The sequence below is a fragment of the Mandrillus leucophaeus genome, unplaced genomic scaffold, assembly GCF_000951045.1.
Source record: "Mandrillus leucophaeus isolate KB7577 unplaced genomic scaffold, Mleu.le_1.0 Scaffold5, whole genome shotgun sequence".
Taxonomy (NCBI): domain Eukaryota; kingdom Metazoa; phylum Chordata; class Mammalia; order Primates; family Cercopithecidae; genus Mandrillus; species Mandrillus leucophaeus.
The window spans coordinates 8,784,306-8,804,451 of NW_012105364.1; positions in this window are offsets into that span (position 1 = coordinate 8,784,306).

Here is a 20,146-nt window from a genome sequence, read left to right on the forward strand (position 1 = left end):
AGAAGCCATTCATTCAAATTAAACAGACTTTTGCTGAACACAAAATCTCTAACTGAAATGCCTCATTTCTATTAAATTACAAGCATTATTCAAAGCTTGATCCAAACCTTACCTCTTACATTAAAACTTCCATCATCATAACTGACCTGCCTCTTTTTAATATTTGTGAAATGATTTTCCTTGTACTCTTTGGGCATTTATTTCACATTGATTGTATTTTTTCCATTACATGGTTTATATCTGGTACAAAATTAAGCTTGCTAATATCTTTTTCTACAACCGATGTTACCGTCATCATTCTCATCATTCTTTATACTCACTGTTCTTAGAATTTAGTGTATTTTTGTTGATTTAAACCTTCTTGGTTTCCCTCTCCTACTGTAATCACTCCACTGAACTTATTTTATATAACATATTCCTTATTTAAACATATTCGTTATTTAATGTCTAATTTTTATTTTATATAGTTAACTTTCTTTTTTTCTTTTCTTTTTTTTTTGTAAGACGAAGTCTCGCTCTGTCGCCCAGGCTGGAGTGCAATGGTGCGATTTCCGCTCACTGCAAGCTCCACCGCCTCCCGGGTTCACACCATTCTCCTGCCTCAGCCTCCCGAGAAGCTGGGACTACAGGTGCCCGCCACCACGCCCGGCTAATTTTTTTGTATTTTTGGTAGAGACTAGGTTTCACCATGTTTGCCAGGATGGTCTCTATCTCCTGACCTCGTGATCCACCGGCCTCAGCCTCCCAAAGTGTTGGGATTACAGGCGCAAGCCACCATGTCCGGCCTATAGTTAACTTTCATAAGTTTTTATTTTTCTTTTTGTTTATATACTCTTTGATTCTGGAAACATTTAATAGTCCATGTAAAATAAATGCTTACTGAGTAATTCAAATGAATTATATACCTTTACATAACTATAAGGATTAGTACCATGCTTTTAATAAAGGAGACCCCCTCTATGAGTATTAAATGAACAGATGTCCATATTAACTTATAGGAGTTCCTCATATAAATTATTTGAATTAAAGTGATCCAGGAATCTTTTAAGATAAGAATTACTATATTTGCTTTAAAGAGAAACAAACAAACAAAAAATCCAAGCCTGATTTGGAGATCAGGTTCACACTAAAGAGTGGTACTAAGCAGATGATAATCAAGGAGGCATTTACCTATCAGCAGTGCAATAATTGTTTTATTTATCTGCTGCCTATCTACTTCCAGGGTTAGGGAAACTGTTTTGTGAATTGATATATTCTTTTTACGTATTTGAAAAGCTACACTAACTTTTGTTAATTATCTTCCTTTCTGTGACTCAGGAAAAAACAATCTTACCTGAAATGATGGTCAGGACTGGAATAGAGTAAGGAATACCCTATAGAAATAGTACTTCCTATAGACTCTGTCTAGTGTTCTGACTTTATTGGTATTTGGGTCACCTTGCTTTATGGAATTTGATTATCTTTGGCCACATATTAATCAGGTTATAAAAGTATAAATGTGATACACTGAACCTGCATAAAGAAAAAAGTCAAAAACAATAGATGCTGGTGAGGCTGCCAAGAAACAGGAATGCTTATACAATGTTGGTGGGAATGTAAATTAGTCCAGTCATTGCGGAAAGCAACCTGGCAATTTCTCAAAGAACAGAAAATAGAGCTACCATTTGACACTGCAATCAAAATACTTAGAACATACCCTCCCAAAAAGGAATCATTCTACCAAAAAGACACATACACTCATATGTTAATCTCTATGCTATTTATAGTAGCAAAGACATGGAATCAACCCAGGTGCCTGTCAGTGGTAGATTGGATAAATAAAATGGGGTACATATACATACATATACATACATATACACAATGGAATACCATGCAGCCATAAAAAAGAATGAAATCTGATGCAACATCAGTGGAACCGGTGGTCACAATCCTAAGCAAATTAATGGAGGAACAGAAAACAAAATATCACATGTTATTACTTACAAGTGGGAGTTAAACATAGTGGACCTGGATATAAATACAGGAAAAATAGATACTGTGGACTACTAGAAAGTAGAGGTGGTAGCTGCATTTAAAAATTACCTATCAGGTACTGTGCTTACTAACTAGGTGATGGTATCTGTACGCCAAACCTCAGCATCATGCAATATTCCCACGTAACAAATCTGCACATGTACTTTCTGTATCTAAAATCAAAGTTGAATTTTTTTAAAAAAGAGAACATTTCTGTAGAAAGCATAAATTACTTCTAAAATTCTATTTAGGCAATTAGTTCTCAAATTCATTTACCAGTTACCTTTAGGGTATTAATTGTCAGAGACGATTAATTCATGCATTTATAAAGTTTACATTTTCTATTTATATTTGTCTCTATAATCATTGTTCATTTCTACCCCTCACTTAGGCTAAAAAATCAACTAGTTTCTCAACAAACTTTCCTCTATTTTGCAAGTTGAAAAACTGGGTACCATCTTATCTTTTTCTTGGACACTTCTGTCATAATCTTTTTCTCAGAAATGATAGCTGAACTCTGAAGTGCTTTCCTGCTGCTGCTGTAACAACTTGTCTTTTTGAATGTCAACATGCTAAGGAATTGAGAGACAGCTGGCTGTTTGCTCTTCATTGAGAGGAGCGTTGGGTTAACAAATCCTCCAGTATATGAGGTACCAATGCATGTGAGTTATAGTGGTCTCACTTGGCTTCCTGATGACAGTCCCCTATTTAGGGCTTTGTAGAAGACAAAGAGTGATAGAAAAAAGGAGGTACAGGGGAAGCAAGAAGATTTTAATAAATAGACAGTAGGTTTCAGATCAGCATATGCCATTTGATATGGTTTGGCTCTGTGTCCCTACCCAAATCTCATGTCAAATTATAATCCCCAAGTGTTGAGAGAGGGACCTGGTGGGAGAGGTGATTGGATCATAGGGTTGGTTTTCCCCAGGTTTTTCTCTCGATAGTGAGTTCTCATGAGATCTGATGGTTTAAAAGTGTGTGGCAGTTCCTCTTCCTCCTATCACCATGTAAGATGTGCCTTGCTTCCCCTTTGCCTTCTGCGTGATTGTAAGTTTCCTGAGGCCTCCCCAGCCATGCAGAACTGAGTCAAACAAGTCTCTTTTCTTTATAAATTGCCCAGTCTCAAGGCATTCTTTACAGCAGTGTGAGAACAGACTAATATGAAAATTGGTAACAGGGAAATGGGGTACTGCTATAAAGATACCTGAAAATGTGGAAGTGACTTTGGAACTGGCTATTGGGCAGAGGTTAGAACAGTTTGGAGGGCTCAGAAGACAAGAAGACATAGGAAAGTTTGGAACCTACCAGAGACTTGCTGAATGGTTTTGACTAAAGTGCTGATAGTGATATGGACAATGAAGTCCAGGATGAGGTATTCTCAGATGGAGATGAGAAACTTTTTGGGAACTGGAGTAAAGATCACCCTTGCTATGCTTTAGCAAAGAGACTGGCAGAATTTTGCCTCTGCCCTAGAGATCTGTGGAATTTTGAACTTGAGAGAGATGATTTACAGTATCTGGCAGAAGAAATTCCTAAGCAGTAAGTGTTCAAGAAGTGACTTGGCTGTTCCTAACAGTGTACAGTCATATGTATTCACAAATAGATAGTCTGGAGTTGAAACTTCAGTTTAAAAGGGAAGCAGGGCATAAATGTTTGGAAAATTCGCAGGCTGACCATGTCATAGAAAAGAAAAACTCATTTTCTGGGGAGAAATTCAAGCCGCTGGCTGCAGAAATTTGCATAAATAAAGAGAAGCCGAATGTTGATAGCCAGACAATGGAGAACATGCTTCAGGAGCATCTCAGGGATCTTTATAGCAGTCCCTCCCATCAGAGACAGGGAGGCCTAGGAGGAAAAAATGATTTTTTGGCATAGGCCCAGAACCCTGATGCTCTGTGTAGCCTTGGGAACTGGTGCCTTGTGTCCCAGCTGCTCCAGCTCCAGGCATGGCTAAAAGTGGCCAGGGTACAGCTTGAACAATGGCTTCAGATTGTGCAAACCCAAAGCCTTGGTGGCTTCCACGTGGTGTTGGGCCTGTGGTTTCACAGAAGGCAAGAGTATGGGAGCCTGCACCTAGATTTCAGAGGATGTATAGCAATGCTTGAATGTCCAGGTAGAAGTTTGCTGCAGGGGTGGAGCCCTCACAAAGAACTTCGACTAGTGCTATGCTGAAGGAAATGTGGGGTTGGAGCCCCTACACAGAATCCCACATGGGCAGTGCCTATTGGAGCTGTGAGGAGAGGGCCTCCATCCTCCAGACCCCAGAAAGGTAGATCCACCAAAAACTTGTACCATGTGCCTGGAAAAGTTGCAGGCACTCAATATCAGCCTATGAAAGCAGCTGTCAGGGCAGTACCCAGCAGAGCCACAAGGATGGAGCTTCCTAAGGGTGTGGTAGCCCACCCCTTGCATCAGTATTCCCTGGATGTGAGACAAGGAGTCAAAGGAGATTTTGGAGCTTTATGACTTAATGACTGCCCTGCAGGGTTTTGGACTTGAGTGGGACCTGCATGCAGCCTCTTTGTTTTGTCCAATTTCTTCCATTCAGAATGGGGACATTTACCCAATGCCTGTACCCCCATTGTATCTTGGAAGTAACTAACTTGTTTTTTATTTTACAGGTTCATAAGCAGAAGAAACTTGCCTTATCTCAGGTGAGATTTTGGACTTGGACTTTTGAGTTAAAGTTGAAATGAGTTGAGACCTTGGGGGACTGTTGGGAAAGCATGATTGGTATTGAAATGTGAAAAGGGCATGAGATTTTGGAGAGGCCAGGGGAAGTATGATATGGTTTGGCTCTGTGTCCCCACCCATATCTCATATCAAATTGTAATCTCCTCATGTCTGGGAAGGACCTGCTGAGAGGTGATTGGATCATAGTGGTCATTTCTCCCATGCTATTCTCATGATAGTGAGTGAGTTCTCAAGAGATCTGATGGTTAAAAAGCATGTGACAGGTTCCCTCTTCCTCCTGCCACCACGTAAGATGTGTCTTGCTTCCCCTTTGCCTTTCACCATGATTGTAAGCTTCCTGAGGCCTCCTTACCCATGCAGAACTGTGAGTCAATTAAACTTCTTTTCTTTTTAAATTACCCAGTCTCAGGATATTCTTTATAGCAGTGTGAGAATAAACTAATACACACCACTCAAAGTGGAATCAATGCCCTGTAACAGGATCCTAAACACCTTTTCACTCCCCTCTCTCTCCTGCCTCAACACAGATATCAACGTGGTGAACTATATGCACTTTATTCAATGTAGTGTGGAGGAGAGGGGAAAAGTGAATATAAATGGAAAGGAAGGCCCCAAAATGGCACATCTATGATCTTTGGCTTTGATTTAAGTGGTTAGTATGAAAGCCACAGTTATTTAAAAAAAAAGAAAAAGAAAAGAAAAAGAATTTTGTCCAAATTTGGAGTTGTTAAAGGCTTTTACAGGCTGAGTAAAAAAGGCTTTTGTGAAGAAAAAAAAAATTACAGTGTAAATTTTGAGAAGGGAAATTGGGAAGTGACAGTTGTATCTGGTTCTGGGGCTACCTCCTAAGAGTGCTGGATATGTACTCTGCAGAAGGGCATCACATTTAGGAATGTGCCATTTGTATCTTAAATACTTATTAACACATATGAGCATGTAGGTTTCCAGGCTATGTCCACGTAAGAAGAAATACCTTCCACATAAGCCTGCACTTGCATAGATGACTGTGTACACAAACCATATTCTGGGCCTCTACTGAAGTTACTTCCTTCACCGCTGATGCTCTCAAATACTCACATTCTCCACCCTTCTCACCACGAATATAATTGACCCTTACATAATTGTCTGGTTTTGTCACCTCGGGCCAGGGCTAGCAGTAATCTCAGACTTGCATGCTGTGTGCTGCATCTATTGTACCAAAGAGGGGTGTGAGCCAGTGAGAGTTACTACAAAGACCTCAAATGCCTCCATTTACTCTCCAAATATATCTGTGTAAGCTTTGGTAACAGTATGAGTTAATGATTCCAACCCTGTCAAATGTGTGGAAGACTAACTGTAAATAAATAACTCAGAATGGTTTCCTTCCATTGTCCCAAATAATTTGATATAATCTATTCAGTAAAGGAATAAAACATGCCAATAACTTGGCTTCATCAAAATGTCAGAGTTGAAACCCTGGAATTATTTTAAAGTTTTATCTCCTCAGGAGATGGAGCTTGCCTTGAGCCAAGATTGTGCTACCGCACTCCAGCCTGGGCAACAAAGCGAGACTCTGTCTCAAAAAAAAAAAAAAAAAAAAAAAGGTTTTCTTCCCTCCACCCCTTATTTTCAATCATTTCCATGTCCTGTAAATTCTACCTCCTAACTACTTCTCCAATCTATTCACGCTTCTCCAATCATTTATTTATTAAATCATTTATTTGAGATTTATTTTAAATTCTCAGAATTGTGTACATTATTTCCTATATTTTTATACCAGGTTGTTTTATTCTCTGTTTTTGTTTACCACCAGTCTGTGATATTTTTCAATAAACCCCGTGAAAGGGAGGGAAGTGTGGAGAGAAAGAAGAGGAAGAGGAGGAGAGAAAATGAATGCTTATTTTGTTCACTGTACTTCCATAATGTGTCACATTGCCTTACATGTAGTGGGTGAACAAAGCATGTTTTGGATACACATATGTGTGGAAGAATAAAAGGCTGCATGCATAATTGGAAAGAGGTATTCAGGTTCACTATCCTGCAGGCTGTTTCCATAGAGACTTTACACATGTAAATCTAAACATGTTACTTTCAATCTTAAACTTTTTTACTCCGTGGCCTTAAATATGAGGCCTACCTGATGTGGGATCTATGAACATATTTTAACTTAGCTTTCACCATCATTCCACACACCTAGTATCCAGCTCACTCTCAACCATTTGTTTTTGCCCTCCTCTGAAAACATCACTTGATTTCTCATCTCATGAGTTTATATGTAATATTATTTTTGTCCAAAGACACCTATACCAATTAGTTAAACATTCTCCTCATAAAGGAATTTGAACACATTGTTTACCTCTATCATAGGGCTACTGAGTCTATTGTGATTTCTGGTTCAGTATCAACCCCTAATTCAGAAGATGCGTATTTCCAAGGTAAGAACAGAGTTGCTGTATGCTTAGGGGTTTGTAGACTTCCCTTCACTTAGTATATTGTTATATTGTTATTGGATTTAAAAAATAAATGGACCAACACATATAGCACAAAAGGTGCACTGGTGCATTCACGTTCTTGAATGAGGTTTAATTTATGGTAGATATCTATCATTACATTGAAGGTTTTCTCTTTTTCTTTTTCCTGGTATCCAGTTAATTAAATTATAGTTTTCATGTAAGGAAACTGATAGTTGAGACTTGAGAAAATTGAGAATTAATAATTCCATCTTGACTTGTTTATACAAATAAAAATTAAATGTATTTCCAACCAATGTTTGGGATAATATGGCCACAGATGTTTCTCAGAAAATAGTACTTACTGCACTCACTTGCATATATTTTAGCTTGCATTTTTTCCTCAAAAAGTACTACCAATAATTACAGATGAATATTCAAACTACAAACCAGTAATCGGACTCTACAAGGATATAAACCATTTTAGCAAATCTGGTATTTTACCTGTACAAAATTGGACCAGTTTATTCACTTCTCAGAGTCTCAATTTCCTTGAATGTAAACTAGTGATAGTAACATCTAAGTTACAAGGTCAGTTATGAGGATGATGATGAATTTGATGTCATTTGTTAAACACTTGTTATGTGCCAGTTTCTATGATAAATAATTAGTATGACCTATTTAGTCACTATCATACCTCAATGAATTATTGTCTTCTCTATGTGTGTATAAAAAGATAGTTGCCTAAGATTTTATAGCAAGTAAGTGTTAGTGTTAAAGCACAGACTAATCAGTAGTAGTACTTAATTGTACTACATTATGGTAAAACTTCCATGCCAAATACTTTCATGAAAAATATACCTACTTTCTACATGATTATGTCTACTGGGAAGAAAGTATTGATTTTTAAATAAAATTCCCTCCTAAGAAACTAATAAATATGATTTATTAATGGATTATATAACTGCTTTCACTTCTTTCTCCTTGAAGAGAGTTATTATGTGGATTTCTTTCTTATTTTACCATAGGGAGTTAACATTCTATTACTTATTTAGTTCAGGTACCACAAAATGTAATATTGTAAAAGTGCATTGAAATATCATAGGTAGAAAGCACGTAATTAATGTTGTTCCAGCTGTGTTCTACTGAGTGAAAGAATGTTTTATAACTAAAAACAATTTTGACTTTTAAAATCTATCCATCGTCTTATATATAGTTATGTTATTCACAAACTTTCCCTGCTTTTGTTATTTCTTAACAAAATTTAAACTGGTCATATTTCCACCCACCACAAAGAAAATGGTTAGATAACATTATGCTGGAATAGGACTAATACCTCCCAAGGGTCTCTTTGAGGTACACAAAATTTATCATTTGCAATTTCTTTTAGTTATGTACGGTTTATGAATCATCATCATCATCATCATCATCATTTACTTTGGAAGCATTTTTATTGCTATTTTTTAAATTGTGTGGGCTCCAATTTTGTCATCTACCTACATGTATTCCTGGACAAAAAGCTGTAGAACAATGTGCTGTCTCACGGTGTGCAACAAAGCTTACTCTGAATTCTCTTGTGTCCAGGAGGTAGTGTGGTGATGGAGGCAAGGCATTGAATGAGAGAGAAAAGAAAACAGGAAACAGGAAAAAGTAAAATAAAGTTCTAAAATATGTCAGAAATGTTAATTCCAAAACCATATACATTATTTCATTACCAAAACACAACACAACCCACCTCTTATTAACTTTTTTAAAAGGTAGAACTATTGAATATTTCATTTTGCTACTTTACTATAAATATTTTAATCAAGCCAAATATACTTGGGAAAAATAAGGGAAACTTAACCATAATTCACTGAAGTAATAAAACGTTGAAATTGTAGTTGAATCCCACTGTCTAATTATCTATAGTCACTTCAGAGTTAACCATATCTGTGTATCAGTCAGAATAGGCTAGATAGTAAACTATTCTTCATACCACACTCATGTAAAACAACAGCAGTTTTGTTTCACTTGGGTAAAGGGCCATGCCTACCGAGGCATTTAGAGACCCAGAACAACAAGGCAACCACCATTTACACTTCAACAGTCTCCATGAAAGACTGTTATATACAGTTATATGCAAAATAAATGACGTTATTTTCAGCAATATCCTAATGTTCCCGTTTACCCAAAAAGCATGAGCTAGCACAGACCTACATGTTCTTAGATGGTGTAAATACCAGAAATGTTGGTGAACAGCAATAATGACTGTTTTATTCCAATGTTGCTGTTTACATTTCTAACGCATACATTCATGTATATTAACTCCTTCTCCAAATATACTGCATGTGTCATCTCTTTTGAAACTTTACATAAAGTGCATTTTACTCTATTATTTTTCTTCCCCCAATTTGTTTTACTTTTTTATTATTTCTACATTTATGACATTATGTTACATGTAGCTCAGATTTTTTTTTTTCATTGAAAAAGATCACATTTTTATTTGTCCAGTTTTCTGTTCATGGATATTTGAGATATTTTTTCTTTTTTTTTGATTATTAAAATACCTAAATATTTTTGTACATGAAGCCGTATAAAATTATGTAAAATGTTCTATAGAATATAAAATGTATAATAGTGTTTTGGGGTGCTAACAAACACATTATTCATATTTACTAAATAAGATCAAATTATGCTTTAATCTGCTTGAAATTAATTTTTGCATATTTTAGGAAATAATGATTCAATTTTAAAAGTTTAGAGATTAAAATCCATCTAGTAGTTTCTTCTTTCCCCATTAATGCAATGTCACTCCTATCATATATTGTTTACTTATTAATATTATTCTTTTCTTAAGGTTTCTATTTTGGCTAATGTACAGCATATCTTTGTTTTCATCAAATCTATGCTACATTCACAACAAGTATATGTACGTTTTGATATCTGGTTGTACAGTATTAATATTTTGTTTCATTTATTCAAAATTGCTTTGGTGATTGTTGGTCCTATGATACCCTTGGTATCACCTGGATGAGATCTATCATAACAATAGATAATTTGATTCAAAGATTGATAAGGGAGATATAGAAAGAAAGGGGGGAAAGGAAAGATAGGAGTAAGTTCCTCAGCTTTCTCTTTCTGGGCATTTATTTATATATTTATTGAGAAAATATTAATTGAGACTTGGCTGTCAAGTAACAGTTTCTAATAAGGATTCCCAGTTGGAGTTAAATTTGAACCAATATGTGATAAGGAAGCGGGAGTTAATTAGAAAACTAAATGAAGGAGAAATGAGGCATGAGAAAATAGTGCAGGCAAAGAGATTGAAGGAATTTTAGAATTCTGGAGATTTCAAGCTTAACATCTTTATAATTACTTTTTTTGCCTTACGAAGCACATGTCTACTATTTCTTTTAAAGTTTATTGTTTTATTTTATTTTAAGAAATTCAATAATCACCAATTTTGCTAACCTTGTAATACCAGGAATTTTATAATATACTGAAATTTGTGGCCCACTCATTTGGGATTTACTGACTTGGAGATTCAGTAGCCCTGATTTTTGTTAAATATCCTTCTACCTTTACTCCTGATTACAAATAACAATTTTTGTCAGTTTACTTCAAAAAGTATTAAAGTTTCAAATATAGTTCATGTAAGCACCTGCCTTTGAATTCTCTGACTAGATTTAAATTTTGGTTGTATTTATTTGTATATTTTCTAATACATTTATATGTATATGTTTTCTCCAATCTAAACCTATATTTAGCCATCTTTACATTAGTTGTCCAGATGCATGCTGGCTTCTATTATGCTAATTTTAACAGGAACTATCTGCTCTTCATTTGACAGCAATATATACACCCAAACCAGGGATTTGTGGCAACCCCCTAATCCAATGCAAACTAATTGTCTCAGTGGAGCCTATAAGATCTGGTGAGTTTATGTCCCATGAGTTGTACTCATGCAGATTTTGGACTCAGCTTTATGCAGTAAGTAAGGCCTCATAATAATTATTCTCAGAATGTCCCAAGTTTGGATTAATAATTATACTGACAGTGCACAGGAGTTTGGAAAGCAATTTAAAGGTGACAATAATATATTTCCATATTAAAATATTAAGGCCTAAATATTTGTATAAAGCGAACCACAGGAATGCCTTAACAGTGCCCGAGGAAATCTTTAAACTATAATAAAGGACATAGAAGATGGTCTGAATAAATGGAGAGGCATGCAATGATCTTGGATGGTCCAATTAATTTTATAATGATGTCAATGTTTACAAAATTTATTTTTAGATATTTTGGTAATTTTTTGTGAAATTTGATAACCATACTAAAACGTATATAGAAAATGTAAGGCGCCTGCATAGCTCACTAAAAATTAAGGCAGAAGACTTCATTGGATGTTGATGGGGAGATGGTTCACTAAACAGCACTAGTTTTCTAACACTATTAACAGAAGTGGACTTCATATTAAATAGACTTTAGGTTAAACTATGGGTAAGCTTAAATTAACATTGAAATTAATAGAAGAAAAGGTAAACAAATGTATTTGTGACCCATCTCTCTTTCCCCCTTTGCACTCCTTTGTCTCATTTTGATTCTCTTCTGCTTTCTCTTCTTCCTTCTTAAGCCACTGATTTAAGCCGTTTAAAAGGAGAACTAAAACACTTGCTCAATTCAGTTGCAATGTCAATCAATCTTGATTGCATTGTTGATGAGTTGAATAAGTGTTTTATGGTGACCCTAGAGTAAGAAGAAATATAATATTATTAAATACCAACATATTTGTTTAGTCCTATTACAGGTTTAAAAACTGTAATTTCATTTGTTTCTTTTAATTATTGCACATAATTTACATTATACAATAGGTTAAGTGTCTAAATTTAAGTGAAATTAAGTCATCCTATACATATGAGTTTGATTATGAATTAAATGATTTATTCAGGAAAAAAATTGTATCTCATGTCAACATGTATTATCTTGTTTATTCCAACAGGGAGCACAGTTTCAAGTTGTTTTTCCAGTAGTAGAAAGAGATTTTAGCTCCATAAGAGCCACAAACAGAATGACACAAAACTTGTTCACAAAAGAATATACTTGTGACTATGATCTCATTATTAATTGTGTGGCATGCTCTAAGTTAACAAGGCATAGCCTAAACAATTCAGAATTGTATTCACATATTAGAAATACTCTATTTTTTGCACATCAGGAAAAATAAATAGTCCTGAGCTCTGTTTACTCACTTTTATGAGGTTTTCACTGCCATTCTTTGTGTCAAGGGAATTCGTAGGCTCTTGGCACCAGTTCCGACCTAATCTTCAATGTCCTCTTCACTCTCTAGGAACTTAACTTTGGTTTCTCATTCCCTGTATTTCTTGGTGGCTGAGAGAGTTCAGGACGTTGACTCAGTTTAAAATTCAAGTATTTATTGAAATATTTTCTTCATCATATAGCCTAAAACAATGCTGAATGATGGCATGTCTCCATACCCGTGACAATCCAGCCCAGGCCAGTGCTGAAGCTGTAACCCATAGATGACTCGTTAGTCAGCAACCAATTTTTCAGAGATAAAAGCATTTGCAACTCCATTAGCAACTAAGATGGTATTGCTTAAACTCTGTATTTAAACTACATGTTTTGTATTCTTTATATATATAGGAAACATGGAAGAGAGACTAGGAGTTTAGGAAGCATCCTATTAAGAAATTTTGGCCGGGCGCTGTGGCTCACGCCTGTAATCCCAGCACTTTGGGAGGCCGAGGCAGGCAGATCATTGAGGTCAGGAGTTCAAGACCAACCTGGCCAACATGGTGAAACCGCATCTCTACTAAAAATACAAAAATTAACCAGGCATGATGGTGGGTGCCTGTAATCTCAGCGACTCTGGAGGCTGAGACAGGAGAATCGCTTGAACCCGGGAAGGGGAAGTTGGAGTGAGCCGAGATTGTGTCACTGCACTCCAGTCTGGGTGAGACGGCTAGACTCCATTGTAGAAGAATAAATAAATAAATAAATAAATAAATAAATAAATAAATAAATAAATATCTAGGCCATGTGTAAGTCATTTAAAGTATCTGGGTCTCAAGTTCCACAGCTATGAATTTAAAGGGCTGGAGTAGGTGACTTTGAAGTTGCCTTCGAGCTCTTAGATTTATGATCTCAAAACCAGGTTTGGGGGGAATCCCACCAATATCCTTTAAAGACAATTTTTTTCAAGATTTCTATCAAAGTTTAGATTGAGTTAAAAGAATACAACTTCAAGGAAGGACCTACTGCAATAGTTGCTAAGACGATCAGCTGCATGGCTCCTCAGATAATTAGTCAGTAATATCTTTCCAAGAAGTCAGCCACGATGGCAGAAATACCACCATTAGAGTCACATGTCTTTCAACTGAACTGTATATGCAGAGGTTTTTGGTTTTTTTTTATTTAAATTCAAATGTCTACAGAGGTATTACTCCACTGTTCGCTATTAGCAGTTTTTTACATCAATTTCAAGTGTTGGGACAAGCTAGGCATTTTGAAAAAAGAAAAATAATAAAACAAATATCTAGAATATGGTAGGGCTCCTGGAGGAGATTAGGTATAGCTTCAAAGGAAGGAATCTTAGTTTAAAGGGAAGCTTGTAAAGATCTTAGGGAATCCAGGGGAAAGAGGCACCATGATAAGGACAGAGATGTGCTAAAACTGGAGGTAGGGGGATACTGAGCATAACTTGCTTTGCAATGGTACCCAGAGTCAACATGCTCCAAAAGTAGGGTTTATAGGTAGAAAGAATAACAAAGTTCATCGTCTAGAAACCTAGGATTATTTTTTTCTGATTCAAGGTTTTACAGAAGGTGTTCTAAATATGCTCTAATCTTTCCTATTATTAAAATGCAGGAAATTTATTAGTGTAAGAATAAGGTTACATTTTTGTTTATTTCATAAAGAAACTATCAAAACTTAATATAATGCCTAAAGAAGTTTCATTTTTTTAAATTATTTTTTTATTTTTGATTGATGAAGCATGACTGTGTACATTTATGGAGGACAGTGTGATGTTTTGGCATGTGTTTACAATATGGCATGATTAAAGCAAGCCAATTAACATATGAATCACCTTTCTTACCTATCATTTTTATAGCGAGACATTTGAAATTAGCCTTAGGAAAGAAGACACGTGGCAACATGAATGAACCTTGAGACTATTGTGCTAAGTGAAATACACCTGACACAGAAAGGCAAATACTTTGTAATTTTGATGCAGGTGAACCCCAAAATCGGGGCTCAGCTTGGGCGGATGCTTGGCTTTGCTCAGGAAAGAATTCAAGAGTGAGTTTATGTCCGGAGTTGGTTTCTTCTGGTGGGTTCATGATCTCGCTGACTTTAAGAATGATCTAGAAATCCAGCTAGCTTCACCTCCCATGTTGACAGTGAGAAAGCAAGTTTATTACAGCAACAGTGTGCAGCAAAATGGTTGACTCGTAGACATACCAGGACTATCTCAGAGGCAGAGTGGTCCAGAGTAGAACTATGAATCGATTGCTAGCTACCTATATTTATATCCACTCTTAGTTATAAGCCAATTGAAGGGTAGGTTATTCAAAAACTTTCTGGAAAAGGAGCAGAAAGTTCTAGGAACCATACAGGGTAATTTCCATGTTGTTGCATGGCATTTTAAAACTGTCATCGTGCTGGTGGGAGTGTCTTAAACAAATGCATTATAATTCCTGGTCCTAGTTGGTTTTGGCTGGTTTCTTTGTTACATCTTGCTTACGTCAGCAGGGTCTCAAAAACAAGTCTTGCTGATGTCCTACCTCTTTCTCTCTTCAGAGATTATACACTCATCCTTAATCATAAGGTGTTGTAAAAGGGTGGAGGTCTATATTCCGTAGCTGCTTCTTGCTGGTTTTACGGGTATAGACCCTGCTTAGCATTGGAGGAGGAAAAAATCTCTGGATTCCTGATCTAAGGGGCTCAAAGGCATGATGTCTTCATGTTCCAGGTCAGAGGATGAGATAGGTTGAAGCCTTGTACCAGCATTGTTTTCACATGAGATTTTTGCCATCTAGAAGACACAAACTTTACAAGGAGGTTAAACAAACAAGGGCCAAAGATTAGTAGTAACAAGATAACTAATAAAGGTCATAGAAAGGGTAAAAACCATGTGAGGCTTGGGAGGGCATTTTTATAGTTGATCAGATATAATTGGGGTCAGTTCCCTGGTTATAGCTATGTAACCAGTAGCTTGTTTATATATTATTCATGCATTGGTAGTAAGTTGCTTATCTGTCTGTTTGCCAAACAACAGTTTTAAGTTTTCTAAGGGTTAACTGTCCTCAGATCCTAAACAAATCTATATTTCTCATTTGGTTTCTGTACAGGCAGAATGGGAGTGTTACATGGGGGCTGACAGAATTGTAACAGTCTGTACTTCAGAAACTTCACTCCCAGGGCCTGTATGCCCCATTGTCTTCGGGTCTCAAAGGATATTTTTTTTTCCATGGGTAACTAACGTTGGGTTTCAAAGTAACATGAACTGCGGGTATATTAACAGCTGTACCAGGAACTTCTATATCCCAAACATAGGCGTCTCCTTGAGAAGTACTATGTGGTGGGAAGGAAGTCTTTTCTTTATCTTTATTAAGGCAAGCACTTTGAGCTAGAAGTAGTGTCCCTTCATGTCCTATTACCTTTTCATTAGGCTCTCCAAATTGAACTGTGGTCTGTAATTGAGAAAGTAAGTCTTTTCCCAGTAAGGAGTAGGGCATTCAGGCATAAGCAATAACTTGTGAAGAAATGTATGGTTTCCCATGGTACAACCAAGAGGGTGGGTGAATCACCTAATTTTTGGCTAGTCATTAATTTCCTTAATGCTACAACAGTGGGAAGATAGTGGCCCTGAGAAATTAGTCAGAACTGAGAAGGCTGCTTCCATATCTAGTAATGACTCACTATTCTGATCTGCCACATCAACGGTTACCTGAGGCTATGCTATGGAGATGGTAAGGTGTCTAGTGGGAGCCAAGGTGAAATGTGGGCCCTGTCAGTCTTCTGTTCTCTCAGCAATTAAGGGTTTGAATGTGCAAAATTCCCTTTGGAACCTGGGGCAGTCCCTTTTCCAATGGACTTCTTGCTTAAAGAAGGCACAGTGATTATGACCCAGGGGCTGATAAGTCGTGGGCTATTGTTTGGACATCCCAGACACCACTCTCAGGACACTTCCTCAGGCTGGGTAACCTTGAGGTGGCAGGGGCTTAAGGATACCACTAACAATTGTTCTTTTTGGCTATTTCTTTTGGTTTTTCTCCACCCCCTCCATCTTGTTCCTTTTGTTGTAAACACCTAAGGCCATGTTTAAGAGTCAGCTCATGGGAGTTTGAAGTCCATTCTGCCTTTTGTAACTTCTTCTTAATGTCAGTGGCAGATTGAGTGTATATCCAGGAGAGCTCGTCCTTCCAAGGAGTTTGGGTTTGCATTAGTATGTTGATTTTGGTTCCCAAGCATTAACCAAATGTCCTGAAACAGAGCGGAATTTTCATTCTTCCCCTGAGTTGCTTCTCTAAGCTTGTCATAATTAACTGGCTAAACCACACAGCTTTCCATCATCCCAGTAAACAAATTACAGGTGATTTCTGTATTCAAAATCTTGGGTATCTCTCCAATAATCCTGCTCAAGGTTTAGATCTGGAACTGGATTTCCGCCCACACAATAAGTGGCATGGCCTTGGTTATAAATAAAGAGCCACTTCATCTGAATATCCATGAGTAGTACCCAGAATCCTTTGTTTTTCCTATACAGTACAGCAGGTGGACAATAACACTTGCAAGTCATGCAAGTTAAGTCAATGGACATGGTAAACATCTCGCAGTTGTCCCTTAAGTCAGGATCCTAGTAAAAGACCATAAAAACCTATATATGAGGGACTTGACCCCATTTCCCTTCCTTTTTACAGAATAAATACATTTGCAAAATAGTATTATAATGTAAGAAAACATGTTTAGGCAAAATTTCTTCATTTCCCAATTTGTATTGCATCTGAACAGTGTTGCAATAGAAATTGAGTTTCTTTCTCTTTAAGTCATCTAATTTGAATTTGTTCCGATTGCCCAAAAGGCACCCTAGTGGTGAGTCTTTTGAATTGTTCACCATTGTCACCATGTCTATGTTAGACACAGGATCTATACTAGACACAGAAATGTTTCTAAGTCTAGTAAGAGCTCAGTTATTTTTCCTTTTAGATTCCCACCTCCCTTTTCCTCAAGAAAAATCAGGAGGGCAATCATTACTAATTTCTGAAAAGAGGGTGTAAGTACATTTAGCAAGGTATGACAAAAGTGAATTATGAGATATGAGTAGGCAGTGGAGTGATGATTGCATCCATTAGCAAATATAATATGACAAAATAGGTGTTTGAATCAGCAAAGTATAGAAGGAGAGGTGAAAATAGGATGACATTTTTCCCATATTGTGAATTCCACAAATAGCCAAGAAAGAGGTTGCCGAAAATGGGCAGTGTAACAAAGACAAACAATGCAAACAGGGCACCAAATGCTGAAAAACAAGGAGCATCTGGGCATTGGCCAATGAGGGTCCCCTCTCCAAGTGCTGAAAACCTGGCAGCATCTGCAATGTGGCCAACAGTGAGCCCTAAAGGCGTAAAACCTAACACAGTGATGGTTACAGAACAAAGCAACTCTGGGATCCCGACGTTAGGACAACGTGGGACCTCTCAAAATAAACAATTGCCCAAATAGTCTAAGCAAAGACCACAAATATGACAACAAAAAAGTGTTAAGAGAGTAAAACGGCCAGTCGTTAGAGACTAAAAATAAAAAAGGTCCAAGAGAAAGGACAACAAGGATGAGTCAGGTATGCTCCTGTCAGGGGCACCCAAACAACAGGGAAGAATGAACTCCCAAGCCAGAGGCTCCATTCTGATTTTCTGGTTCACGCCAAAAAGTCAATATCGAGAGGCAACGAAGGGAACACTCACCTGTCCAAGGAAGTGATATGCTGCTGATTGGTCTGAATTCGGGGCCTGGGTGAAGTTTTCCCTCAGGCTTCCTTGGCTTTTTAGTCATCAAGAATAATGATGACTCTGAAAAGAGACTTTGGCTCATGTATGTTTTACAGCATTAGGAGCCCTATAGAGTTACAGCTTTATAGTGTTACAGCTCCATAGTGTTACAGCTCCACAGCTTCAATGTATCCCGAGCTCTTTATCTCATTTGTCTTGTTCATGTTGTTCATCATTTTGACCCTTCATAATTGCTAGGAAGATGCAGGCAAACCCCAAAATTGAGACTCAGCTAGGGAGAGGTCTTGGCTTTGCTCAAGAAAGAATTCAAGAGTGAGCTGACAGTGAAAGAAGACAAGTTTATTAGAGCAACAATGTACACCAAAATGGCTGTGCCATAGAAGAGCAGGGCCATCCTACAGGCAGAGTGGTCCAGAGTAGCCCTCATGAATTGCAGCTAGCTATACTTCTTAAACCCATTCTTAACTATATGCTGATTGAAGGTCAGGTTATTCACAAACTTTGTAGGAGGAGGGCAGTGGAGAGTTCCAGGAACTACAAAAGATAACTTCTGGGGTTTTGCCTCGGCATTTTTAACATGTCATGGTGCTGGTGGGAGGGTCTTACGCAAATGCATTATAATTCCTAATCCTAGCTGGTTTTGGCTGGTTTCTTTGCTATATCCTGTTTAGATCAGCAGGGTTATGAAAACATGTCCTGCTGTTCTCTTACCTCAACTTCACTAATATGAGGTATCTAAAATAGTCAGATTCATAGAACAGACAACAGAATGGTGGTTTCCAGGGACTGGGAGAAGGGAAAAGGGGAATTTCTAATCAACAGGGTGGAATGGGGTGTCTAAACTTTTACTTAGGCAAGATGAGTAAGCCCTAGACATTTACTGTGCCCACAGCTAACAATAGTGCATTGTACTTGATAGGTTTGGCTATGTCCCCATCCAAATCTCGTCTCAAATTGTAATCCAAATTGTAATCCCCACATGTCAGGGGAGGGACCTGGTAGGAGGTGATTGCATCATAAGGACAATTTCCCCCATGCTGCTCTTGTAATAGTGAGTGAGTTCTCATGAGATCTGATACTTTTATAAGTGGCGGTTTCCCCTTTCTTTCTCCTGCTGCCTTGTGAAGACGGTGCCTGCTTTGCCATCTTCCATGATTGTAAGTTTCCTGAGGCTTCCCCAGCCATGCAGAACTGTGAGCCAGTTAAATATTTTTCCTTCATGAATTACTCAGTTTCAGGGAGTTCTTTATAGCATTGTGGACTAATACAAATACACTTAAAAATTTCTTAAGAAGATAGAGTTCATGTTAGATTTTCTTAACATAATAAAAGTTTGAAAAATTGGAAGTAAAAAGAAATGCTGTGTACAACAAGAGTATGTTCTTCATAACCCAGCTCAAGAGTCATCAAAGAAAATGTTACTTTGGGCTGTGAAAAGAAGTAGGCTCTAAGGTAGGTGGTGGTGGGGTTGGGGGACAAGTGGTTTGCCATCAGGAGACAGATTATCATGAGATAAACAGTCCAAGCAGAAGAAGTGCTCTTCTCAAGGAGCTGAATGTAAGACCTGTGTGCTCACCAGGTATAGACAAGGAGGGAGAGCACTTCACAACATTGTGTTTTTGAAATAGCAATGCTGAAAGAAGAAAGACATTACAAGAAATTTTAAGCAGCTACAACTGGTGGGCAACTTTTTGGAGAGGAAGACGTATTTAAAGAGGAATTTTCAGAAGTTTGCTTGTCATGTACATACTGCCACTTTGAGAAAATCTACCTCGAAAATTTACATTACTCTTCACAAATCGTTTAGGATTCTGGGGGAGTCAATAAACTCTTGACTCTTCTTTGCAAAAATATAACTTTCTAGGCCAAGAAGGAGTTGGATAGTGCCTTTATTTTGTTCCAAATCACAGAATCACAAACTATATCTTTATCCAGGGCTTCCTTCTTTCCTTGTTTTGATCAGTATTTCCCTAGTAGTATCTAGTCTCTCTGAGATGG